Source organism: Nerophis lumbriciformis, linkage group LG34 (genome assembly GCF_033978685.3).
Source record: "Nerophis lumbriciformis linkage group LG34, RoL_Nlum_v2.1, whole genome shotgun sequence".
Classification (NCBI taxonomy): domain Eukaryota; kingdom Metazoa; phylum Chordata; class Actinopteri; order Syngnathiformes; family Syngnathidae; genus Nerophis; species Nerophis lumbriciformis.
The window spans coordinates 19,390,485-19,418,264 of NC_084581.2; the positions used below are offsets into that span (position 1 = coordinate 19,390,485).

The following is a 27,780-nucleotide window of genomic DNA, read 5'->3' on the forward strand; positions in this document are numbered from 1 at the left end:
AGGTGTGACAAGTTATGATGCAGATTTTAAGATATAAGTGGTCAATGAAGCAGAGTCAAGAAAAGAAGTGATAGTAAAAACTGTTATGATAAATTCAACAGCTCCCTTGTAAAGCTGGAGTCAAGGGGTCCTGACACTCCCATCCTCCAAAAACCAACATGACACCCTGACGCTCCCCACGGTTCATTGTAATAAAATTCCTATTTAAATGCATGGAACACTACACTATACTTACGCACGTGTGTGTCAAGTGGACAGGTGGGAATTTTTATTCCCAATACATTCCTCACAGGTCAGAGCGCTTCACTCAGAATGTAGAGTGTCACATGTTTCCATAGCAACAGCTGTGCGAGACGCTGTGACTGTAACCGCGGACGGTTTTATCTGCGACAAACACACGGCAGCGTGACGCAGGAGCAGTGGTGTTTTTGTGAATGGCATCCTCATCAAAAAGCGACATGACTTTAGTGAAATCAATCCGAAAAACAATGCAGGAATTCTTCATTGTCTCTGGCAATTTTAGACCTTTCAGATTATCAAGATGAACACAAGTGGATGCACGACATTGGCAGTATGTGCAAAAATATATATACTGTAATTTCCGGACCATAGGGCGCATCAGACTTAAGGCACACCGCCGATGAATGGTCTATGTTCGATCTTTTTTCATATATAAGGCGCAGCGGATTATAACTTCAGACCTATCTCTAATCTTCCATACATTTCCAAAATATTAGAGAAGGTTGTCTACAGTCAGTTGTTGCCCTTCTTAGAGGATAATGGTATCACTGAGCTGTTCCAGTCCGGTTTTAAAGCCCTCCACAGCACAGAGTCAGCGCTTCTAAAAGTTTTTAACGATATCCTCCTGTCCACTGATTCTGGTAAATATGTTGTCCTGGTGCTTTTAGATCTGTCTGCTGCGTTCGACACCGTCGACCACGCCACCTTAATCACTCGTCTTGAGAACTGTGTGGGCATTAAGGGCGCCGCCCTCAACTGGTTCCGGTCGTACCTAACCGACAGGAGTTTTTGTGTAAAAGTAGACAGTTTTATGTCGTCCACAGCTCCTTTACCACATGGGGTCCCCCAGGGCTCAATCCTTGCCCCAATTTTATTTGCGCTTTACCTTCTCCCCCTTGGTTCTATTTTTAGGAAGTACAGTATTGCATTTCATTTTTATGCCGATGATTGCCAGATTTATTTTCCCATGGCACAAAATAACACGGTTCAAAGTCTTATTGACTGCCTGCACGACATCAAAGTCTGGCTTTCAGCTAACTTCCTGAGCCTAAATGAAGACAAAACAGAAGTTATGTTGTTCGGTCCAAGTCGCTCTCCCTCCCCCAACGTTGACCTCGGCACTCTGACCCCGTATCTCAGCGACTCTGTCACAAAGCTGGGGGTAAAGTTTGACTCAGATTTTAAATTCGAAAAACAAATCAGTAGCGTCGTTCAAAAAAGCTTTTATCAATTACGCCAAATAGCGAAAGTGAAACCGCTTCTATCAAGACATGATCTTGAGAAATTAATCCACGCTTTTATCTCGACTCGTCTTGATTACTGTAATGCCCTGTATGTTGGCATTAGCCAGGCCTCCCTCGCCCGCCTGCAGCTCGTGCAGAACTCTGCTGCTCGTCTGCTAACACAGACCCGCAGACGTGAGCACATCACCCCTATTTTAGCGTCCCTTCACTGGCTCCCTGTGCGTTACCGAATACATTTTAAACTCCTTTTATTTGTTTTTAAATGTCTAAACAACCTCGCGCCAACCTATCTCTCCGACCTCCTTCAGCCTTACTGCCCCACCCGATCCTTAAGATCAGCCGATCAGCTGCTGTTGACGGTCCCTGACACAAGGCTGAAGCTTAGAGGTGACAGAGCTTTCGCCGTTGCTGCTCCCAAGCTCTGGAACGACCTACCCCTGAGTGTTAGACAAGCCTCCTCTCTTCCTGTTTTTAAATCTCTCTTAAAAACATACTTTTATTCCATGGCTTTTAACACTGAGTGATATCCATCCTGCAATGGCGCCCCATAATACACCTGCTGTGATCCTGTTTTTATGTTTTTATGTTTTTATTAATTCTATTTTAATTATTTATTTTTTATCGTGTTCTGTTTGTGTTGTGTTGTGTTTGCTCGGTACTCGTTTTTATCTTTTAACTTGCTCATTGTACAGCACTTTGGCTACCCCTGTGGTAAATTTTAATTGTGCTTTATAAATAAAGTTGATTTGATTTGATTTGATAAGGCGCATTAAAGAAGTCATATTATTATTATTTTTTTCTAAATGTAAAACACTTCCTTGTGGTCTACATAACATGTAATGGTGGTTCTTTGGTCAAAATGTTGCATAGATTATGTTTTACAGATCATCTTTAAACCGGTTTCTGACAGTCACAGTTCAGGATGCGCCTTTTTGTGGGCGGTCTTATTTACGTGGCTCACCTTCGACAGCGTCTTCTCCCCGCCATCTTTGTTGTAGCGTTGTAGCGTGCAAGGACGGGCGTGGAAGAAGTGTCAAAAGATGGAGCTAACTGTTTTAATGACATTCAGACTTTACTTCCATCAATAACGGAGCAGCATCTTCTCATCCGTGGCACACTCGTGTAATAACAACGCCGGAAATGTGTCCCGTGAAAAACTGTCCGACCGGAACTCTCTAATAACTAAAGTTCCTTGGGTGAATAATGTAAACCAGGGGTGTCAAACTCTGGTCCGCGGGCCAAATTTGGCCCGCCTTGTAATTTCACTTGGCCCTTGAGGCGATATCAAATTAACACTAGAGCTGGCCCGCCGATTATATTCAGCGGCGGTTCCGCGGTAACACCGCATTCACCGCTAATTCTCATACTTGCAAACCCTCCCGGAAGACTCTCAAATTTCAGTGCCCCTCCAAAAAATCGTCACGTCCGCTTCTCACCCAGTCCAGCGAATGCTGGCCCAGTCACATAATATGTGCAGCTTCAGCACGCACACACACGTGAATGCAATCATACTTGGCCAACAGCAATACAGGTTACACTGACGGTGCCCTTATAAATAACTTTAACACTGTTACAATTATGCGCCACACTGTGAATCCAAACCAAACAAGAATGACAAACACATTTCGGGAGAACATCCGCACAGTAACACAACATAAACACAACAGAACAAATACCCAGAATCCCATGCAGCCCAAACTCTTCCGGGCTGCAATATACACCCCCGCTACCACCAAACCCCAGGTTTGGTGGTAGCGGTGGTGTATATTGCATTTATGTGTGTGTGCGTGCTAAAGTCGCACATATTTTGTGATTGGGCCGACACGTTGTTGGAATGGATGAAAAGCGGACGTGACGACAGCTCGTGGAGGACGATTTAACGCAGTGCCTTTAAGGCACGCCCCCAAGACTGTGGTCCGGGTGGACGAGATATAATGACTGATGAACACCTTCGTTCGATAATGAAGGTTGCCTCAGCTCAAAGCCTGAGCCCCGACATTAATGAACTAGCATCCAAGAAAAGATGGCAGGTATCTGGCTTGGGCACATCAGATTAGATCAGTGTGTTGCAAACTGAGCAGTTGAAAGTCCTGAATGGTTGGTTTATTCATTGTTATTTTATTTTCAAATGTATTAGCCTGTGGAAAAAGTTAATGTTGATATTTACCTCAGAAGGCTGCAAATAGAAAAGAGGCATTACATTTTTATTTAAATTGTATTTGATATGCCATTGATATTTTTTTATTATTATTATTATTATTTGAAACTCGATTTTGCATGTCACTATAAAGTTATATAAGCCTTGCTTGTTCAATATTCAATGCAAAACTTGTTTGGGTCCCTATTATAAGGTTAATGTGTTCAACGTTGGCCCGCGGCTTTGTTCAGTTTTAAATTTTGGCCCACTCTGTATTTGGGTTTGACACCCCTGATGTAAACTCAACACCGGTATGTTTTAGCGCTTTCATGGTGAGTTTACTGACAGATATAAGTAAGAACTTTACACTACTTTAAAAAGAAGAAGTTTATCGACTACAGTGACGGACTACAAAGGTGGATGCCCGCAATTTTTCAGGACTCATGCAGATCCCAAATACAGAACAGCAGGAGGTACCAGAAGGTAAGAAAAGGTAAGAAAAGTTTATTTTGCATAATATTGTGAAACAAAACGCCAGATAATATGTCTTACCTTATACACACACCATAATAATACTTGTATGTTGAAGCACAGTACAATCCATCAAGCGGTGCAGCTTCATAGCTTACCAAAGTCGTACTAAAACATTTTGATGAATTTTGTAGCGCCGTGTGTAATGTTCTATATTTTAAATGGAACATACAAAATGTTGGTGTTGTTTACTTAAGTCATATTGCAGTCTACACATATCTCTTATGTGTGACTGCCATCTACTGGTCACACTTATCATTTCACCACGTACCAAATAAAATAGCTTCGAGGTCGGTAAGCAAAACCAGAATTATTCCGTACATTAGGCGCACCGGGTTATAAGGCGCACTGTCGAGTTTTGAGGGGAAAAAAAGGATTTTAAGTGCCCCTTATAGTCCGGAAAATACGGTAAGTAATTCAGTCAGAAGTGTTTATTGAAATATTTGACGATTGTAGTATAAGACACAAACATTTTTGCTAAATATGGTAGATGTTAGTCTTTGTTTATGATATACATTTCATTATATGTTCTACAGTAGTGTTTATATGTAGCTTTAGTGCAGATCAGGATAAAGGTAAGGCTCTAAAACTTTTTGGACGTCAGTGGCCAACTTTTCCATTACAGAAGGCCCACTCAAATATTAACAAAGTAATATTATTCTTGATTTTAATCATATTCAATAATTATATCTAACCTACTTACAGTTGATCAGGTCTAAACCTTGTCAAATGACATGAAAACGTGTGACAAAGATTACGACTCAACACATAAACTAGCAGATACAATATACAACAACTGTTAAAATATACTGCAAAAGATGAAAGTCATAAAAAAACTGATAAAAATACATTTCCATACAATTATTTATCATCAAATTTGCTCTAAAGAAACTTCTCCTCCAAACTTCTTCTGATTGTTTGAGCATCACTCAGTCAACTAGGGGACGGCGTGGCGAAGTTGGTAGAGTGGCCGTACCAGCAATCGGAGGGTTGCTGGTTACTGGGGTTCAATCCCCACCTTCTACCATCCTAGTCATGTCCGTTGTGTCATTGGGCAAGACACTTCACCCCTTGCTCCTGATGGCTGCTGGTTAGCGCCTTGCATGGCAGCTCCCGCCATCAGTGTGTGAATGGGTGAATGTGGAAATAGTGTCAAAGCGCTTTGAGTACCTTGAAGGTAGAAAAGCGCTATACAAGTATAACCCATTTATCATTATTTATTTATTTATTAACTGACTGACAGATTACTGCCACAAGTGGTGGAAAAGTGAATTACCACTGAGTACATCTGCGGCCCAGAGCTGGGAAACAGATTAAGGCTGCAACTAGGGTTGTATGGTATAACAATCAATCAATCAATCATTATTTATACAGCCCATAATCTCAAATTTCTCATAGGGTTGCACAAACCCTGACATCCTCAGATTTGATCCCACATCAGGGCAAGAAAGAACTCGACCCAATGGGAACAATGTGAAACCTTGGAAGGGACCGCAGATGTGGGGACCCCCCTCCAGGTGACCGGTGCAATGGATGCCGAGTGGATACTGATAAATTAAGAAAAAGGTACTATACTGCAGTATTGAAAAATACGGGTACTTTTGTTTTTCATGTCATGATGCCTTTGCTGGTAATACGAGCCATGGCAGATGACACGAGTCACCACACGCACACAGTACTTACAAGCAGAAACAGGGTAGAGAAAGAAGAAGGAGAATGGACATATTTTAAATAAACGTGGAGCTATTAACACTGCAGCTCCGCCATGCAAGCAAGGCAAGGCAACTTTATTTGTATAGCACTTTTCATACACAAGGCAGACTGACAGTGCTTCACAGCACAACATGTGGGACAACAAAGTGAAATGAAAGAAAATAAAAGCAAAATTAAAATGCAGACAATAAAAATAAAAACAGTGTGGATGTTAAAAGTTAAAAGATTAAAAGATTTAGCTGAAAGCTAAGGTGAACATAAAAGTTTTCAGTTTAGTTTTAAAAGTAGTCAGAGTTGGGGAAAGTCTGACATCTTCAGGAAGTTTATTCCAGCTATTTGTTGCATAGTGACTGAATGATGCTCTCCCTTGATTTGAGTTTACTCTGGGAACCGCATAACAGATTGGTCTCAGAAGATCTTAGTGATCTAGAGGGCTGATATAGTGGGAGCATATCGGTGATATACTTCGGCCCTAGACCATGTAGTGATTTATATGTGAGCAGTAGGATTTTGAAATCAATTCTCTGATGTACAGGGAGCCAATGTAAGGATTTAAGAATTGGTGTAATGTGCTCACATTTTTTGGTCTTTGTTAGAACTCTAGCAGCAGCGTTCTGAACAAGCTATAGCTGCCTGACAGTTTTTTTTTGGGAAGACCTGCAAGGAGACCATTACAATAATCTAGCCTACTGGTAATAAAGGCATGTACAAGTTTTTCTAAGTCTTGAGCTGACATGAGCCCTCTAAGTCTTGTTACATTTTTGAGGTGATAGTAGGCCGATTTGATTTACTGATTTGATGTGACTGTCGAAATGTAAATCAGAATCTAAAATAACCCCAAGATTTCTGGCTTTATTTTAGGTTTTTAAGGACAGTGATTGAAGGTGTTGGATGACTTTAAACCTTTCTTTTTTAGCACCAAAAACAATTATCTCAGTTTTTCATTTAGTTGTAGGAAATTTTGGCACATCCAGTGTTTGACTTGCTCAATGCACTGGCACAGGAGATCTATGGGGCGATAGTCATTTGGTGATAGCACTACATAGATTTGGGTGTCATCGGCATAGTAATGATGGTCAATGTTATTATTTTGCATGATTTGTCCTAGTGGGAGCATATACAGTAGATGTTAAATAAAGTCGGCCACAAAATTGAACCTTGGGGGACTCCACACGTTACGTTGGTTGGTTCTGCAGTCCTTTAAAACACAGCTAGCTAGCAGTTAATGTCTCTGCCCCCCCGCAGTAGAAAATGGATGGATATATATTATATATATATATATATATATATATATATATATATATATATATATATATACAAACCCCGTTTCCATATGAGTTGGGAAATTGTGTTAGATGTAAATATAAACGGAATACAATGATTTGCAAATCATTTTCAACCCATATTCAGTTGAATATGCTACAAAGACAACATATTTGATGTTCAAACTGATAAACATTTTTTTTTTTGCAAATAATCATTAACTTTAGAATTTGATGCCAGCAACACGTGACAAAGAAGTTGGGAAAGGTGGCAATAAATACTGATAAAGTTGAGGAATGCTCATCAAACACTTATTTGGAACATCCCACAGGTGAACAGGCAAATTGGGAACAAGTGGGTGCCATGATTGGGTATAAAAGTAGATTCCATGAAATGCTCAGTCATTCACAAACAAGGATGGGGCGAGGGTCATCACTTTGTCAACAAATGCGTGAGCAAATTGTTGAACAGTTTAAGAAAAACCTTTCTCAACCAGCTATTGCAAGGAATTTAGGGATTTCACCATCTGCGGTCCGTAATATCATCAAAGGGTTCAGAGAATCTGGAGAAATCACTGCACGTAAGCAGCTAAGCCTGTGACCTTCGATCCCTCAGGCTGTACTGCATCAACAAGCGACATCAGTGTGTAAAGGATATCACCACATGGGCTCAGGAACACTTCAGAAACCCACTGTCAGTAACTACAGTTGGTCGCTACATCTGTAAGTGCAAGCTAAAACTCTCCTATGCAATGCGAAAACCGTTTATCAACAACACCCAGAAACGCCGTCGGCTTCGCTGGGCCTGAGCTCATCTAAAATGGACTGATACAAAGTGGAAAAGTGTTCTGTGGTCTGACGAGTCCACATTTCAAATTGTTTTTGGAAACTGTGGACGTCGTGTCCTCCGGACCAAAGAGGAAAAGAACCATCCGGATTGTAATAGGCGCAAAGTTGAAAAGCCAACATCTGTGATGGTATGGGGGTGTTTTAGTGCCCAAGACATGGGTAACTTACACATTTTTTGAAGGCGCTATTAATGCTGAAAGGTACATACAGGTTTTGGAGCAACATATCTTGCCATCCAAGCAACGTTACCATGGACGCCCCTGCTTATTTCAGCAAGACAATGCCAAGCCACGTGTTACATCAATGTGGCTTCATAGTAAAAGAGTGCGGGTACTAGACAGGCCTGCCTGTAGTCCAGACCTGTCTCCCATTGAAAATGTGTGGCGCAATATGAAGCCTAAAATACCACAACGGAGACCCCCGGACTGTTGAACAACTTAAGCTGTACATCAAGCAAGAATGGGAAAGAATTCCACCTGAGAAGCTTAAAAAATGTGTCTCCTCAGTTCCCAAACTTTTACTGAGTGTTGTTAAAAGGAAAGGTGATGTAACAAAGTGGTGAACATGCCCTTTCCCAACTACTTTGGCACGTGTTGCAGCCATGAAATTCTAAGTTAATTATTATTTGCAAAAAAAATAAAAATAAAGTTTATGAGTTTGAACATCAAATATTTTGTCTTTGTAGTGCATTCAATTGAATATGGGTTGAAAAGGATTTGCAAATCATTGTATTCCGTTTATATTTACATCTAACACAATTTCCCAACTCATATATAAATACAAATATACATAAATAAATATATATAATTGATTTATTTTGACACTGTTTATTTTTTATTGTTTTGCTTCCAAGCTAGGTCATGTTGTCTGTTCCTCAACAGCTCTATTTCCCAAACACCACAGGACAGGTCATAGGTCACAGTAGTCCATCAACAAGGATCTAATTCCTCACCATGTTTGGCCGTACACAATAAGCTTAAGAAAACATGTTTTAGTTGTTGTTCAAGAATAGCAGGTTCCTCTCTAAAGCCGTCTTATTAACCAGCAGGAAGACAACAGGAAGAAGCAGGAGTGCAGTACACTAAGGAAGATTCATTCTTTACCTCCAAAATGACTGGCTTTTTTTCAAGCTAATTAAATACAGTGTATACCTGCTGTAAACGTGCACCGCCACTGCTGTCATCACACAATAACGCAGCAGCAGGAAGTGTGTGACGGGGTGGGGCACTCTGCCAGCGTGCTACCACCGAGCTGGATGACAGTCCATGACAAACATATGGTGTCCACTGTACAAGCTTGGTTAGTCCAAAGGGGAATTTGGTAGCAAGCGGCGTCTGACCACAATCAACCAGCAGGGTGGGATGGACGACACAGTGGGATGGGTACAAGAGTCCCGATAACCTTCACACCTCCATGAACCTAGGTTCTGAAACGTATATACAGGACAGGCCAAAAGTTTGGACACACCTTCTCCTTATTTAATGTGTTTTCTTTATTTGCATGACTATTTCCATTGTAGATTGTCACTGAAGGCATCAAAACTATGAATGAACACATGTGGAGTTATGTTATAACTGAAAACATGTTTTATTTTCTAGTTTCTTCAAAATAGCCACCCTTTGCTCTGATTACTGCTTTTACACACTCTTGGCATTCTCATGATGAGCTTCAAGAAAAAATGGTTTTCACTTCACAGGTGTCATAGTTTTGATGCCTTCAGGGACAATCTACAATGTAAATAGTCATGAAAATAAAGAAAACGCATTGAAATGAGAAGGTGTGTCCAAACTTTTGGCCTGTACTGTATATACTAGAGATGCGCGGTTTGCGGACACAACCGCGGAGTCCGCGGATTATCCGCGGATCGGGCGGATGAAATTAAAAAAACTAAGATTTTATCCGCTCGCGGGTCGGGTCGGGCGGATTAATTTTTTTTTTTTTTTTTTTTTTTTTGCGGGTGGCAGTTAAACCAATTCGGAAATATATATACATAGTTAAATGTTGTTAACCACATACGAAAAACGAGCAGGCACCTGCTGCATATGCCACAACAGAAGAAAAAAAAAGAAAAGAGATGGACACTTTTACGGAGCGGAGAAGGGACGCCTCGCCGGGGTCCGGGACCGAGGCCCCTTCCCCCGAGAGGGCCCCACCGGGAGCCGTAGCTGAGGCGATCCGCGAGAAGGGCCCGACGCACGTCCAGGGTCACTACCGCGCCCACCGCACCGACACCCCGCCTCGTCCGCTTTCGCCGCGGCCGGCGTCACGCGCAGCAGGTAAGCAGCTTACCTGCCCGCCACCCCCGTGGCCGGGGGCTCGTAACATGGGTCACTCCGCGCGCTCCGCCCGCGCAGCTTACCTGCTTGCCACCCCTGTTGCCGGGGGCTCGTAACAGGGGTCACTCCGCGCGTAGTGCGCTCATGAAAGGGGTGGGGCTCACCCTGGTTGATATAGAGAGCAGGACGGTGGCCATGGAAGTTGGAACCCGCTAAGGAGTGTGTAACAACCCACCTGCCGAATCAACTAGCCCTGAAAATGGATGGCGCTGGAGCGTGGGCCCATATCTGGCCGTCGCCGGCAGCGAGACGCGCTTGGAGGTGCGCTCAGCGCGGCTCCCATATGATTGCGCACTGGTGTGCGTCTGGGTCGTGACAGCGTGGCACGCGAATGTCTGTGCATTGGATCAGTCTCCTTTCTTTAACAGGCAAAAGCTTTATAACCTCACCATACCTGCCAACTTTTAAATCATAAAAACCTAGTAGCCAGGGTCCAAGGGCCGCAGGCCCCGGTAGGTCCAGGACAAAGTCCTGGTGGAGGGTTCAGGGCTTCGCCCCCCGACGCAAAATGATTATTATCATTCAGACAGGTTAAAATGTTGCTAAAACCATCACTTTTCTATCAGTCACAGTGACTTTTCAAAACAAAAATATTACAGCAAAAATCATATGGGTTGATTGACATGTTTATTCTGTAAGCTAACTTCAATAGTTTGAAATTATTTTGACAGTTAATGCCAGTTATCCTGTCAACTTTTCACAAGACTTCAATTTGTTAATTGAAAGTATAAATAGTATAAACACTTTTTACAGTATGTCGTGCTGTGAAATACAGCCGACAGGATTGCGCATGCATGGTGCAGGAGAACAAAGGACTTCTTTCATTTAAGGTTTGTGATAAACCATCAAACTCATTCGTTAAAAGGACTCTATAGTAATATAAAGCGAATTTTTCTGGACATTATCATGCAAGAAAAGTTTATTTTTGGGATCGCGATCACCGCGTAATGATTTTTAAAGGTTGCATTACATTATTAACTGTCCCATGTGATCAGCCAGTGCGATTGGAAGTCCATGCTCAATTATTGCCTCCGTAAATAAAACTTCGGCATTTATCACATCCAAAGAATCTGTTTGGGCGACGAAAAACGTTGAAAGTTTTCCACTTGTATCGCTAGCAACGGCATTAGACTTGTGTTTTTTTGTCCCAACGTGGTCTTTTACATCGCTAATTCCTCCGTGTCCGATCGAAAATTCTTGTCTGCACAAGGTGCAATTCGCGTAGTTTTCACCCTTTTTTTAATTTTTTTATTAATATTAGATATATAACAACGGGCGGATGATGGGCGGGTGCAGTTCTGATCAAACGTTACATCGGGTGGATGGCGGATGGTTGACGACTTTCTGACGCGGTTGCGGATGAAATAATTGCCTATCCGCGCATCTCTAGTATATACATAAATATGCAAATATGTAGGTTCCCCCTTCACTGCAGCTTATTCCCAGTGGTTCATATCCAGTGACTCTGACAATGTTTCTAGGAGCACCAGTGAGTTTGCATGCATGTTTTTATGATTCATTTTTAAAATGCTGGATTAGAACCTTTGAATGGTTGATAGAACTAAGCTTGGATTTTGTGGTTAAAGATGAGAACCATCACGTCAAAGCTGAGTCACCAACCCGCCAAAAATGTCATTATGTCATTCTGGTCCTGATTGAACAACATTATGTGCGACATTCCCGATTGACAAAAAAAAACCCCGCCACAGCTGTGACAAGCTTGGCAACATTAGCCTTCTGGTAAGCGAGAGCAAGAAGCAAAGAGGCCAACGCTGACATGTTTAGCGACCAGCTGCCAGTCTATCGCTATGAGACAGGCTAAGTGACCAAGTGGCAGACAAAATGGCAGCACGAGTTGCCTGCAGCCTTTTTGGGGGGCAAAAAGCAAATGTTCTACTTCACATAATAAAGGATATAACCATACTTAAAATACTATATTATAGTGTGTACAGTATAGCAGAGTTGGATAGAGTAGCCAAAAGTAGTATTAGTAGTGTGTGTGTGTGTGTGTGTGTGTGTGTGTGTGTGTGTGTATATGTGTGTAAAGACAGAGAGACAGCATGTACTATAGTGTTGTCCCGATACCAATATTTTGTTACCGGTACCAACATTATTTCGATACTTTTTGATACTTTTCTATATAAAGGGGACCACAAAAAATGGGATTATTGGCTTTATTTTAACAAAAAATCTTACAGTACATTAAACATACGTTTCTTATTGCAAGTCTGTCCTTAAATAAAATAGTGAACATACAAGACAACTTGTCTTTTAGTAGTAAGTAAACAAACAAAGGCTCCAAATTTAGCTGCTGACATATGCAGTAACATATTGTGTCATTTATCATTCTATTATTTTGTCAACATTATTAAGGACAAGCGGTAGAAAATGAATTATTATTACTACGGTGTCGGCACGGACTACAAAGGTGGATGCGTGCAATTTTTCAGGATTTATGCAGATCCCAAATACAGATCAGCAGGTACCTGGTACTTGGGTGAATAATGTAAACTCACTACACCGGTATGTTTTAGCACGTTCATGGCGAGTTTACTGACAGATATAAGTAAGAAATTTACACTACTTTATACTAGAAATGGCAACAGTTGAGGATGAATGTCACATAACAAGAAGATAGAGAAAAAGAAGAAGCTTATCAACTACGGTGTCGACACGGACTACAAAGGCGGACGCACGCGATTTTTCAGGACTTATGCAGATCCCAATTACAGATCAGCAGGTACCAGAAGGCAAGAAAATGTGAACATACAAGACAACTTGTCTTTTAGTAGTAAGTAAACAAACAAAGGCTCCAAATTTATCTGCTGACATATGCAGTAACATATTGTGTCATTTATCATTCTATTATTTTGTCAACATTATTAAAGACAAGCGGTAGAAAATGAATTATTATTACTACGGTGTCGGCACGGACTACAAAGGCGGACGCACGCGATTTTTCAGGACTTATGCAGATCCCAAATACAGATCAGCAGGTACCAGAAGGGAAGACAATTGCTTTTGCATAATATTGCGAAACAAAATGCCAGATAATATGTCTTACCTTATACACACACCATAATAATACTCCTATGTTGAAGCACAGTACAATCCATCAAGCGGTGCGGCTTCATAGCTTACCAAAGTCGTACTAAAACATTTTGATAGATTTTTGAGCGCCGTGTGTAATGTTCTATATTTTCAATGGAACATATAAAATGTTGGTATTGTTTACTTGAGTCATATAGCAGTCTACACATATCTCTTATGTTTGATTGCCATCTACTGGTCACACTTATCATTACACCATGTACCAAATGAAATTGGTTCGAGCTGGGTAAGCAAAATCAGAATTAATCCGCATATTAGGCGCACCGGGTTATAAGGTGTACTGTCGAGTTTTGAGAGGAAAAAAAAGGATTTTAAGTGTGCCTTATAGTTCGGAAAATATGGTATATGTCAACAACATGCAACACAGCCTTACATTCAAGGCAAGTAGGGCGTATCTTCTTATTACACTTGTATGCCACTGAAGAATGCGAAACATTACATTAAAATTATGTTATGCTTTAAAGTTAAGTTAAGTTTGTTGTTTTTAAGCTTTATTATCAGCTTTTTTTTTTACTTGTACAATGGGTGAAAATGTGACTTGAAGTACATCCAAGGCAATGTTGATTCCAATGCATTTTAGGCTTTATCACAGGCAAAAAGTAACAGACTGAGTAAACAACCCAGCCAGGATATTACATCAATGGAGGGCAAGACATACTTGAAGCTCTGTTTCTTGTTTTGTTGACATTCAGCACGGATCTTTATTAGACCAGACGGCTGCACAACAAGGTGCATTCAGGGTCAACGGGAATATGAAGAAGCATAAAGCAGCGATGGAAGGTTATGTCCCTCAAATGTTCTCATACATTGGCTTTGATTTACTACAGCAACAGCTCCATTTTTTTCATGGCGACCTACTTCAAATGTCAACTGAGTTTCTCGTATCCTATAAGAATTGGTGTATGCTGCAAAATGTTGTGAAGATTAAAAGGAACAACTTACAGTATGCCAGCTCATGATCAATATTTCATTGATGCTCAGTAGTCCTTGCCTTTTATCTGTGGTGCTGATGTACAATATGTAAAACTAAAGATTGAACAAAGTAAATACTTATGGGTAAAGCTTTTAGAAATTGTATTATATAAAATGCATATCCATAAATGTCCGCTGCAGAGGATGCTGGTTCTCAAAGGGATATACAAGTGTACATTTTAAAGCAGCGTTTTCTAGTTATTAAATTATTCCTTTACACATTTTTTTAGTAGTTGTAATCATAGTTGTTTATAATTACATCCATATTTCATGACATAAATCATCTAAAATTCTTAAATAAAATCATGAAGCTATATTTTTCATAGCACTCTGACTCATCCTTAAGTAAAATGCGGAGATTGCCATCCATTTTACATTAAAAAATAGTATAAAGTATATGTATATATATATATATATACAGTCGTGGTCAAAAGTTTACATACACTTGTAAAGGACATAATGTCAAAGTTAAAGTACCAATGTGGCGAAATTAAGGCGTGGTGAAATTATTCTCAGCATTTGACCCATCACCCTTGATCACCCCCTGGGAGGTGATGGGAGCAGTGGGCAGCAGCGGTGGCCACGCCCGGGAATCATTTTTGGGGATTCAATCCCCAATTCCAACCCTTAATGCGGAGTGCCAAGCAGGGAGGTAATGGGTCCCATTTTTATAGTCTTTGGTATGACTCGGCCAGGGTTTGAACTCACAACCTACCGATCTCAGGGCGGACACTCTAACCACTAGGTTATGGCTGTCTTGAGCTTCCAATCATTTCTACAACTCTTATTTTTGTGTGATAGAGTGATTGGAGCACATACTTGTTGGTCACAAAAAACATTCATGAAGTTTGATTCTTTTATGAATTTATTATGGGTCTACTGAAAATATGACCAAATGTGCTGGGTCAAAAGTATACATACAGCAATGTTAATATTTGGTTACATGTCCCTTGGCAAGTTTCACTGCAATAAGGCGCTTTTGGTAGCCATCCACAAGCTTCTGGCAAGCATCTGGTTGAATTTTTGACCACTCCTCTTGACAAAATTGGTGCAGTTCAGTAAGTTTGTTGGTTTTCTGGCATGGACTTGTTTCTTCAGCACTGCCCATATGTTTAAGTCAGGACTTTGGGAAGGCCATTCTAAAACCTTAATTCTAGCCTGATTTAGCCATTCCTTTACCACTTTTAACATATGTTTGGGGCCATTGTCCTGTTGGAACACCCAACTGCGACCAAGACCCAACCTCCGGGCTGATGATTTTAGGTTGTCCTGAAGAATTTGGAGGTAATCCTAATTTTTCATTGTCCCATTTACTCTCTGTAAAGCACCAGTTCCATTGGCAGCAAAACAGGCCCAGAGCATAATACTACCACCACCATGCTTGACGGTAGGGATGGTGCTCCTGGGATTAAAGGCCTCACCTTTTCTCCTCCAAACATATTGCTGGGTATTGTGGCCAAACCGCTAAATTTTTGTTTCATCTGACATCACATGTACAAAGATAAGACCTTCTGGAGGAAAGTTCTGTGGTCAGCCATGACATTATGTTCTTTACAAGTGTATGTAAACTTTTGACTACGTCTATATATATATATATATATATATATATATATATATATATATATATATATATATATACATATGTATAAATGTCCTGCTGCAGTAAGCATATAAGGTCGGGGTTTTGTTTGCGTGAAGTCATTTTTAAAAAGGTTAACATGGGGGGCTGTAAACTACAGCTACACAACAGCTAAGCAAACAATAGCACACAAGCTAAACATTTGCAAATTCCTTAATTAAACAAAAATTGCAGTCTAAAACATTTGTGAACATACAACAATTATCAAATAAATATAGTTGCATATTACTTACAGACACAAAGTCTCCAAAAAGCACATTAGAAAGTAGCCAGTAACAAACATTCAATTTACTGCAACATGAACTTCACTCAATAAATGATCCTAACCACGAGATGTTGCCAAATCGGAAGTGAAAAAGTTGTACCGGGACATAGCTACTATTAACTAAGATCAAAGAAGACTGGTTGAGACTGAATCTGCAGGTTGCAAACAGGAAGTGTGCTTAAAAGGTTGCTTCAATTGTGATTGATAGAACTCATAACAATGGATTTAATAAATACTATGCTATATAAATATAAAATATAAAAGGCTATAGTCTAATGCATAACATATACGTAACACTCTACACGGAACATCATGATTAAATGATTCAACGTCAAATAAAGACACTTTCTTGTTTGTTGGTCTTTGCAGCTATCAATAAGTAACTGTATATGTATTCTGGGTCTTTTTTAGGCATTAATCATGCATGCAGGCTTCCCACTCCCTGGAGTGCTGCTCACTTCATTAACATCCTGAAGGGCTTTTCTACGTTGAAATGTATTTTGGCTGCGCGGTAATTAAAAATTAGAAGTAATAACATCACAGCACATTTAACCGCCAAAGGATAGGCGTGTTTGCAATTACTGTATTTTATTGTCACTTCAAACAGTAAAGCATATGAAGAAATTGCACGTTAAATGAATTGAATGAGTAAAGTTGTGCATTGTAGCATGCAGCATAAACACATGTCTTAATAAAGCTGCAATGATTGATCTGAGCTGTATGAAATAAGGATTTGGATTAATAATCAAATTAGTTGTTTGAAATGGTGTCTTGGCTGCAAAGGTACATCGTTTTGTCCTACTAATTTTGGCGGTTCTTGAACACACCCTAGTGTGGACTATGATGCAACAGTTTGTTTACATGTACAATCTTCCACTCCTTCTTTGTCTCATTGTGTCCACCAAAAAATGTATGCTGTGCGTGAATGCGCAAAGGTGCGCTTTGTTGATGTTATTGACTTGTTGGAGTGCTAATTAGGCATATTTGGTTGGTGCATGACTGCAAGCTAATCCATGCTAACATGCTATTTAAGCTAGCTGTATCTACATATTGCATTACCATGCCTCATTTGTAGGTATACTTGAGCTCATTTACTTTTATCCTCTTTGTATATAATTTAGTTTTGCATGTAACTGTATGTAATATTGGCTACATTTCAAATAGTTGTTTGTGTGCCATGTTGTTCCAGACCACAGCAAACATTACCTAGCTTGCCAAAGATTGTAATAAATGCATTAGAAGAAGACAGCCTGCCGTTTCCTTTAACTTGGACACACACATCTATACCTTTGGCCATTAAAAGCCAGTCATTTCCAGGAGTTATCTCACCTTCTGAGTAGCCTCTGATTTACTAATGGTTTCTAATGTTGTAAAAATGTGTAGAATAAATATTACATTTCGATATTTCTGTCAAAGAAGATTTGCTTCAGCCTGCAACACAGTCATTTTGATAGTAGGCTATTATAGCTAATATAAACACACATCATGTGTTGCCTTCATTATAACACTTATATAAGACTTTTAAAGTCATTTTGATAGTAGGCTAATATAGACACTTACGTCATGTGTTGCCTTCATTATAACACTTTCATTTTTTGCGGTTCCAGACAAATTAGTTTTTTGTATTTTTGCTCCAATATGGCTCTTTCAACGTTTTGGGTTGCTGACCCCTGGTCTACCAAGTCTATTTCTTTGTGCGTTAAACATATTTTGCCAGTAAAGATGATTCTGATTCTGAAACGAAATTGAGACGGAATGGACTGCACTACTTGTCTGCAATCAGCAGAGGTGCTGTTGAGTTAGCATCAAGTAGTTTGTTGTCAAAAGAAGAAGAAAAAAGTTACGCAAGCTTAATGTTTTTTGTTAATTATGTATTTTTGTTTTTTTTGAAAAACATACTTTCATGAGCATTTTTGCCATTTAAAATAAATTGCACAATTGTATCTAAAAATGTACAAATGTTACTGTTTTTCATAAAAACACTTAATATTTATGCCATTTTAATTAAGAGAAAATTATATCCAAACAAATACTAACTTGTTAAAATGTGTGTATTCTTAGACTTAGACAAACTTTAATGATCTACAAGGGAAATTGTTCCACACAGTAGCTCAGTTACAAAGGCTGGAAAGGATAAGGATGGAAAGGATAATGCACATAAGGGCACAAAAAGAGGGTGAAAACAAAAGATATAAAGTAGACTAAAAATGTACCATATTAGCAATACAAAATATAACATATATGTCATATTTACATATTATACAGGTAAAAGCCAGTAAATTAGAATATTTTGAAAAACTTGATTTATTTCAGTAATTGCATTCAAAAGGTGTAACTTGTACATTATATTTATTCATTGCACACAGACTGATGCATTCAAATGTTTATTTCATTTAATTTTGATGATTTGAAGTGGCAACAAATGAAAATCCAAAATTCCGTGTGTCACAAAATTAGAATATTACTTAAGGCTAATACAAAAAAGGGATTTTTAGAAATGTTGGCCAACTGAAAAGAATGAAAATGAAAAATATGAGCATGTACAATACTCAATACTTGGTTGGAGCTCCTTTTGCCTCAATTACTGCGTTAATGCGGCGTGGCATGGAGTCGATGAGTTTCTGGCACTGCTCAGGTGTTATGAGAGCCCAGGTTGCTCTGATAGTGGCCTTCAACTCTTCTGCGTTTTTGGGTCTGGCATTCTGCATCTTCCTTTTCACAATACCCCACAGATTTTCTATGGGGCTAAGGTCAGGGGAGTTGGCGGGCCAATTTAGAACAGAAATACCATGGTCCGTAAACCAGGCACGGGTAGATTTTGCGCTGTGTGCAGGCGCCAAGTCCTGTTGGAACTTGAAATCTCCATCTCCATAGAGCAGGTCAGCAGCAGGAAGCATGAAGTGCTCTAAAACTTGCTGGTAGACGGCTGCGTTGACCCTGGATCTCAGGAAACAGAGTGGACCGACACCAGCAGATGACATGGCACCCCAAACCATCACTGATGGTGGAAACTTTACACTAGACTACAGGCAACGTGGATCCTGTGCCTCTCCTGTCTTCCTCCAGACTCTAGGACCTCGATTTCCAAAGGAAATGCAAACCAAACCAGCCATGTCATCTGCTGGTGTCGGTCCACTCTGTTTCCTGAGATCCAGGGTCAACGCAGCCGTCTACCAGCAAGTTTTAGAGCACTTCATGCTTCCTGCTGCTGACCTGCTCTATGGAGATGGAGATTTCAAGTTCCAACAGGACTTGGCGCCTGCACACAGCGCAAAATCTACCCGTGCCTGGTTTACGGACCATGGTATTTCTGTTCTAAATTGGCCCGCCAACTCCCCTGACCTTAGCCCCATAGAAAATCTGTGGGGTATTGTGAAAAGGAAGATGCAGAATGCCAGACCCAAAAACGCAGAAGAGTTGAAGGCCACTATCAGAGCAACCTGGGCTCTCATAACACCTGAGCAGTGCCAGAAACTCATCGACTCCATGCCACGCCGCATTAACGCAGTAATTGAGGCAAAAGGAGCTCCAACCAAGTATTGAGTATTGTACATGCTCATATTTTTCATTTTCATACTTTTCAGTTGGCCAACATTTCTAAAAATCCCTTTTTTGTATTAGCCTTAAGTAATATTCTAATTTTGTGACACACGGAATTTTGGATTTTCATTTGTTGCCACTTCAAATCATCAAAATTAAATGAAATAAACATTTGAATGCATCAGTCTGTGTGCAATGAATAAATATAATGTACAAGTTACACCTTTTGAATGCAATTACTGAAATAAATCAAGTTTTTCAAAATATTCTAATTTACTGGCTTTTACCTGTATATACAACATATAATATATACTGATATATTATATTATAGTATTATATAATGTATACAATCCATAACACGTCCCAATTACAACGTACAATATTACAGTATACGTAACAGCTGCATTCTTAATAATCTAATGTTATTTTATCCAAACCTAGTTAAACTAGGACACATACCTAAATGTTTACACAGAACGAATGAACAAGAAAAATCCATAAGAAAACAAGTAAATGTTATCATCAAGTATTTTTTTTACAACTAAAATGGCCACGTAAGTTAAAAACAAGTTAATCAACGGCGACCCCACATGTGAGTTGAATTAATAGGAGTCCACACAAATGGCTCCATGTGACCAAATAGCATCTGTGGGAAACTTTTCTGGATGGAAAGACTCAAATTGTTTCCCCGATGTCAACTGCTGCATTATCTCCAAGTGTAATTGCACATGTGAGGTTTTGCTTATTTGTGCACCACAAATGATTGTGTTCAATAATCACACCACAAACGTGCACTGTGGTTATGTGACGTTAAAGGGCTTTTTTTGGAAATTTGCCTATCATTCGGGTGTACCCCACCTTCCGCCCGAATGCGGCTGAGATAGGCTCCAGCACCCCCCATGACCCCGAAAGGGATAAGTGGTAGAAAACGGATGGATGGATTCACAATCCCTATGTAAGCCAAGAACACATGGTTTTCTTTTTTATGCAATCTAAGTAGTAAAATAAGGCAAGTACGATGTGGCGAACAATGCAGCCAATGGGTCATAAAACCCTCTAAAAAACATCCAAAAAACGGCCAACAATATTCCGTTAACATCTTGTGACCTGAATATTAACCAAGTATTAGCAATAATATAATAAAAAATGCTAAGGCAGACAAAGCGATTACAGAGAGCTTACTAGTTTATGCTGCTATGACATATTGAACCGGTGAGCTCCGGTTGGTAAAAGTTAATTCTAGATTATAATCATGCCTCTCACCTGGATAGTAGAAGGGTGTGGCCATATAACCATGAATTGGTCAATTTTGACGGTTAATAAGGAATTTTATTTTCATACCAGCACATATGAGACACGAGGCGTCACAGCTTTTAGTACCCGAGGTCCCAGATTTAGCCCAACGATTACCACAGGAATGATAGTATGTGCATAATAATTCAAATAGAATAGGATATGAATAGAGTAGGTTATAAATAGCATTGGTTAATCGGAATAGATTATAAATACAAAACCCAAAACCAGTGAAGTTGGCATGTTGTGTAAATCGTACATAAAAACAGAATACAACGATTTGCAAATCCTTTTCAACTTATATTCAATTGAATAGACTGCAAAGACAAGATACTTAACGTTAGAACTGGTCAACTTTGTTATTTTTTGCAAATATTAGCTCCTTTGGAATTTGATGCCTGCAACATGTTTCAAAAAAGCTGGCACAAGTAGCAAAAAAGACTGAGAAAGTTGAAGAATGCTCATTAAACACTTATTTGGAACATCCCACAGGTGAACAGGCTAATTGGGAACAGGTGGCTGCCATGGTTGGGTATAAAAGCAGCTCCCAGTCATTCACAAACAAGGATGGGGCGAGGGTCACCACTTTGTGAACAAATGCATGAGCAAATTGTCGAACAGTTTAAGAACAACATTTCTCAACCAGCTATTGGAAGGAATTTAGGGATTTCACCATCTACAATCCGTATTATCATCAAAAGGTTCAGAGAATCTGGAGAAATCACTGTACATAAGCGATGACATTACAGCATCAAAAAGCGACATCAGTGTGTAAAGGATATCACCACATGGGCTCAGGAACACTTCAGAAACCCACTGTCAGTAACTACAGTTGGTCGCTACATCTGTAAGTGCAAGTTAAAACTCTACTATGCAAAGCAAAAGCCATTTATCAACAACACCCAGAAACGCTGCCGGCTTCGCTGGGCCCGAGTTCATCTAAGATGGACTGATGCAAAGTGGTAACGTGTTCTGTGATCTGACGAGTCCACATTTCCAATTGTTTTTGGAAACTGTGGACGTCGTGTCCTCCGGACCAAAGAGGAGAAGAACCATCCAGATTGTTATAGGCACAAAGTTCAAAAGCCAGCATCTGCAATGTTATGGGGGTGCATTAGTGCCCTAGGCATGGGTAACTTACATATCTGTGAAGGCACCATTAATGCTGAAAGGTACATACAGGTTTTGGATCAACATATGTTGCCATCCAAGCAACGTTATCATGGACGCCCCTGCTTATTTCAGCAAGACAATGTCAAGCAACGTGTTACAACAGTGTGGCTTCATAGTAGAAGAGTGCGGGTACTAGACTGGCCTGCCTGTAGTCCAGACCTGTCTCCCATTGAAAATGTGTGGCACATTATGAAGCCTAAAATACCACAACGGGGACCCCGGACTGTTGGTGTTCATCAAGAAAGAATGGGGAAGAATTCCACCTGAAAAGCTTCAAAAATTGGTCTCCTCAGTTCCCAAACGTTTACTGAGTGTTGTTAAAAGGAAAGGCCATGTAACACAGTGGTAAAAATGCCCCTGTGCCAACTTTTTTGTAATGTGTTGCTGCCATTAAATTCTAAGTTAATGATTTTTTGCACAAAAAAAAAAGTTTCTCAGTTCAAACATTAAATATCTTGTCTTTGCAGTCTATTCAATTGAATATAAGCTGAAAAGGATTTGCAAATCATTGTATTCTGTTTTTATTTACGATTTATACAACGTGCCAACTTCACTGGTTTTGGGTTTTGTAGAATGTAAAAACAATGACAGCAAACCAAACCAAAAAAAAAGCTCAGCGGTGAAACAAAAATTGGAGTCACAATACAAAGCCTCATTTTTGGGGGTTCGTCCAGCACACGGGGCCATCTATCATCGCACGAGCGCTCCGGGTGACGGCAACATCTGCTGCCTCTCACCTCCTCGCTAGAACATTCATCACACACAGGTGAACAGGAGGCACCATTGAAGTGAATGGAATAGAAGTGTTTACTTATTTGGCAGAGGCATGTTATTTTAAAGCATTGTCCACACAAACACTGCAGCACTCTGGCTCTGACGCACATTTTGTCTCAGTTTCTCAATAAATGATCTTTAAAACCGTGCGTTTTAAAAGTGGCATGAAATGAAGTCTTCTCCATTGTTCAATTAGGTTCAAAAACATCACATCATGTCACACACATTGCTTATGGCACACATCTTTACTCATTCACACACAAACACTGATATTGTTTGAAAATCTCTACTACGGCAAAGTTTTTCATTTCAATTAATCGACTTTAAGCAATTCATGTTTAGGATTCTCATTTTGGTACGTCACCATTAAAAAATGTTTGGAAAAGCAAACGAGTGTTTCCTCAAACCGCTGCATTGGTGAAATTCACAACTGACACGACACATTAATTTATCATCATTCAAATATTACAATTATAATATAATCAAAACAATTGTCAGAATGACACCATAATAGCCAAATTTAAGGTAACATAACTAGAAACGTAACCAATGTGAACATTTTTAATTTTCCTGAGGGAACTATCCTGAAGGAATCAATAAAGTACTATCTATCTATTAGAGATGCGCGGTTTGCGGACACAACCGCGGAGTCCGCGGATTATCCGCGGATCGGGCGGATGAAATTAAAAAAACTAAGATTTTATCCGCTCGCGGGTCGGGTCGGGCGGATTAATTTTTTTTTATTTTTTATTTTTTTGCGGGTGGCAGTTAAACCAATTCGGAAATATATATACATAGTTAAATGTTGTTAACCACATACGAAAAACGAGCAGGCACCTGCTGCATATGCCACAACAGAAGAAAAAAAAAGAAAAGAGATGGACACTTTTACGGAGCGGAGAAGGGACGCCTCGCCGGGGTCCGGGACCGAGGCCCCTTCCCCCGAGAGGGCCCCACCGGGAGCCGTAGCTGAGGCGATCCGCGAGAAGGGCCCGACGCACGTCCAGGGTCACTACCGCGCCCACCGCACCGACACCCCGCCTCGTTCGCTTTCGCCGCGGCCGGCGTCACGCGCAGCAGGTAAGCAGCTTACCTGCCCGCCACCCCCGTGGCCGGGGGCTCGTAACATGGGTCACTCCGCGCGCTCCTCCCGCGCAGCTTACCTGCTTGCCACCCCTGTTGCCGGGGGCGCGTAACAGGGGTCACTCCGCGCGTAGTGCGCTCATGAAAGGGGTGGGGCTCACCCTGGTTGATATAGAGAGCAGGACGGTGGCCATGGAAGTTGGAACCCGCTAAGGAGTGTGTAACAACCCACCTGCCGAATCAACTAGCCCTGAAAATGGATGGCGCTGGAGCGTGGGCCCATATCTGGCCGTCGCCGGCAGCGAGACGCGCTTGGAGGTGCGCTCAGCGCGGCTCCCATATGATTGCGCACTGGTGTGCGTCTGGGTCGTGACAGCGTGGCACGCGAATGTCTGTGCATTGGATCAGTCTCCTTTCTTTAACAGGCAAAAGCTTTATAACCTCACCATACCTGCCAACTTAGAAAAACCTAGTAGCCAGGGTCCAAGGGCCGCAGGCCCCGGTAGGTCCAGGACAAAGTCCTGGTGGAGGGTTCAGGGCTTCGCCCCCCGACGCAAAATGACTATTAGCATTCAGACAGGTTAAAATGTTGCTAAAACCATCACTTTTCTATCAGTCACAGTGACTTTTCAAAACAAAAATATTACAGCAAAAATCATATGGGTTGATTGACATGTTTATTCTGTAAGCTAACTTCAATAGTTTGAAATTATTTTGACAGTTAATGCCAGTTATCCTGTCAACCTTTCACAAGACTTCAATTTGTTGATTGAAAGTATAAATAGTATAAACACTTTTTACAGTATGTCGTGCTGTGAAATACAGCCGACAGGATTGCGCATGCATGGTGCAGGAGAACAAAGGACTTCTTTCATTTAAGGTTTGTGATAAACCATCAAACTCATTCGTTAAAAGGACTCTATAGTAATATAAAGCGAATTTTTCTGGACATTATCATGCAAGAAAAGTTTATTTTTGGGATCGCGATCACCGCGTAATGATTTTTAAAGGTTGCATTACATTATTAACTGTCCCATGTGATCAGCCAGTGCGATTGGAAGTCCATGCTCAATTATTGCCTCCGTAAATAAAACTTCGGCATTTATCACATCCAAAGAATCTGTTTGGGCGACGAAAAACGTTGAAAGTTTTCCACTTGTATCGCTAGCAACGGCATTAGACTTGTGTTTTTTTGTCCCAACGTGGTCTTTTACATCGCTAATTCCTCCGTGTCCGATCGAAAAATCTTGTCTGCACAAGGTGCAATTCGCGTAGTTTTCACCCTTTTTTTTAATTTTTTTATTAATATTAGATATATAACAACGGGCGGATGGTGGGCGGGTGCAGTTCTGATCAAACGTTACATCGGGTGGATGGCGGATGGTTGACGACTTTCTGACGCGGTTGCGGATGAAATAATTGCCTATCCGCGCATCTCTACTATCTATCTATGATAGATGTAAGCATAAAATAAAATAGAACAAACAACACATGAAGAAACACACATTTTTACAATGGAGTTCAGAGTGCACATCACGCAGTCAACAAACAGCGAGGGCTGCACGTAACTCTCACTACAAAGTGATGACTTAAGTCTTTGCATCTTACCGTTTCGTTATTTCATCCGTTGAATGCATAATTTACAATGAAACAAGGTATTGTGCGTCGATACAGCCGTCATCTGCCGCCAGCCACAACAGGTGCAAGCTCATTGCTAGCACCTGCGCTGATTGGAGTAGCGGCAGCCAATCCAGAGCGCGATTAAAGTCAGCTGACACGTCCTCTTTAAACAGTGTCATGTGTGACGGGGCTTACACTGGATATGCTGTTGCGACATCCAGTGGACACACTTAGAACAGCAGTTTCTTCCATGAAAAAAATTGCAGCTCATTTTTATACTTAGCAAGCTCATTTGCCATACGTTTGACACCGCTGCTCTTGTCCATTGGACGTGCTCATATGGATCAAATTCACCAATTTTACTTATGTTTTTGCAGCTTTTAGAATAGGGTGCAGTTTGTCTCGGAGCTGTTTTTTTAAAAAAATGTTAATATGTTGCGCTCTCTCACATTAGCGCGGGTACAGTAGAGCCATGTAAACAAAACCTGCGCCCAGCAAAAATGACTACCCTCAATACATTGCGAAATCACATGCCCTTCCGAGCCCTATTAATAATTGTAAAACAAAATGTGGAAAATGTATGTACCGTATTTTCCGAACCAAAGTGTGCACCGTCGATGAATGGTCTATTTTTTATCTTTTTTCATATATAGGGCGCACCGGATTATAAAGCGCATTAAAGGAGTCATATTATTATTTTTTTCTAAATGTAAAACACTTCCTTGTGGTCTACATAACATGTAATGGTGGTTCTTTGGTCAAAATGTTGCATAGATTATGTTTTACAGATCATCTTCAAGCTGCTTTCTGACAGTCGCTTCAGGATGCGCCGTTTTGTGGGCGGTCTTATTTACGTGGCTCACCTTCGGCAGCGTCTTCTCCCCGTCATCTTTGTTGTAGCGGTGTAGTGTGCAAGGACGGGAGTGGAAGAAGTGTCAAAAGATGGAGCTAACTGTTTTAACGACATTCAGACTTTACTTCAATCAATAACGGAGCAGCATTTCCTCATCTGGAAACAACAACACTGGAAATGTGTCCCGTGAAAAACCGTCCGACCGGAACTCTCTAATAACTAAAGTTCCTTGGGTGAATAATGTAATCTCACTACACCGGTATGTTTTAGCGCTTTCATGGCGAATTTACTGACAGATATAAGTAAGAACTTTACACTACTTTATATTAGAAATGGCAACAGCGGAGGATGAATGTCCCATAACAAGAAGATAGAGAAAAAGAAGAAGCTTATCGACTACGTTGTCGGCACGGACGAGCGCAATTTTTCAGGATTTATGCAGATCCCAATTACAGATCAGCAGGTACCAGAAGGCAAGAAAAGTTTTTGCATAATATTGCAAAACAAAACACCAGATAATATGTCTTACCTTATACACACACCATAATAATACTCCTATGTTGAAGCACATCAAGAGGTGCAGCTTCATAGCTTACCAAAGTTGTACTAAAACATTTTGATAGATTTTTGAGCGCCGTGTGTAATGTTCTATATTTTCAATTGGACATATAAAATGTTGGTTTTGTTTACTTGAGTCATATTGCCATCATATTGCAGCCTATATTTATCTCTTATGTGCGACTGCCATCTACTGGTCACACTCATCATTACACCATGTACCAAATAAAATTGCTTTGAGGTCAGTAAGTACAACCAGAATTATTCCGTACATTAGGCGCAGGTTATAAGGCACACTGTCGAGTTTTGAGGGGAAACAAATGATTTTAAGTGCGCCTTATAGTCCGGAAAATACGGTAGGCATTTTCCTTGATGCATGAATTAATTTCCAAAACCATCACATTTCTTGTATATCAAATGTGGCTCCTTTTCCGAAAGGACAATTATTCACAGAGAGTCAGCGAGCTACTATTTAGGTCCATGGTTAATAATGAGTGTTTTATATTTATGATGTTTCACAAGAAAAGATAAGCTTAGGACACCAGCTGCTAACTAGCCACCTACTAGAGATGCGCGGTTTGCGGACA

The 27,780-nt window shown here is 40.4% G+C and overlaps 1 protein-coding gene across 3 annotated transcripts in view; it reads right to left on the reverse strand.

Annotated features, from left to right (window-relative positions):
* The window catches only part of LOC133576485 (SAM and SH3 domain-containing protein 1-like), a 487,427-nt gene that overhangs the window by 251,679 nt on the left and 207,968 nt on the right, over positions 1-27,780 (reverse strand). The window contains exon 1 of one of the 3 annotated variants that reach the window (XM_061929760.2): positions 25,771-25,866. The exons of the other annotated variants lie outside the window; for them this stretch is intronic. The gene's annotated coding sequence lies outside the window, so the exon portion shown is untranslated. Of the gene's footprint in view, positions 1-25,770; positions 25,867-27,780 lie in introns of those variants that run through there. 3 annotated transcript variants of the gene reach the window in all.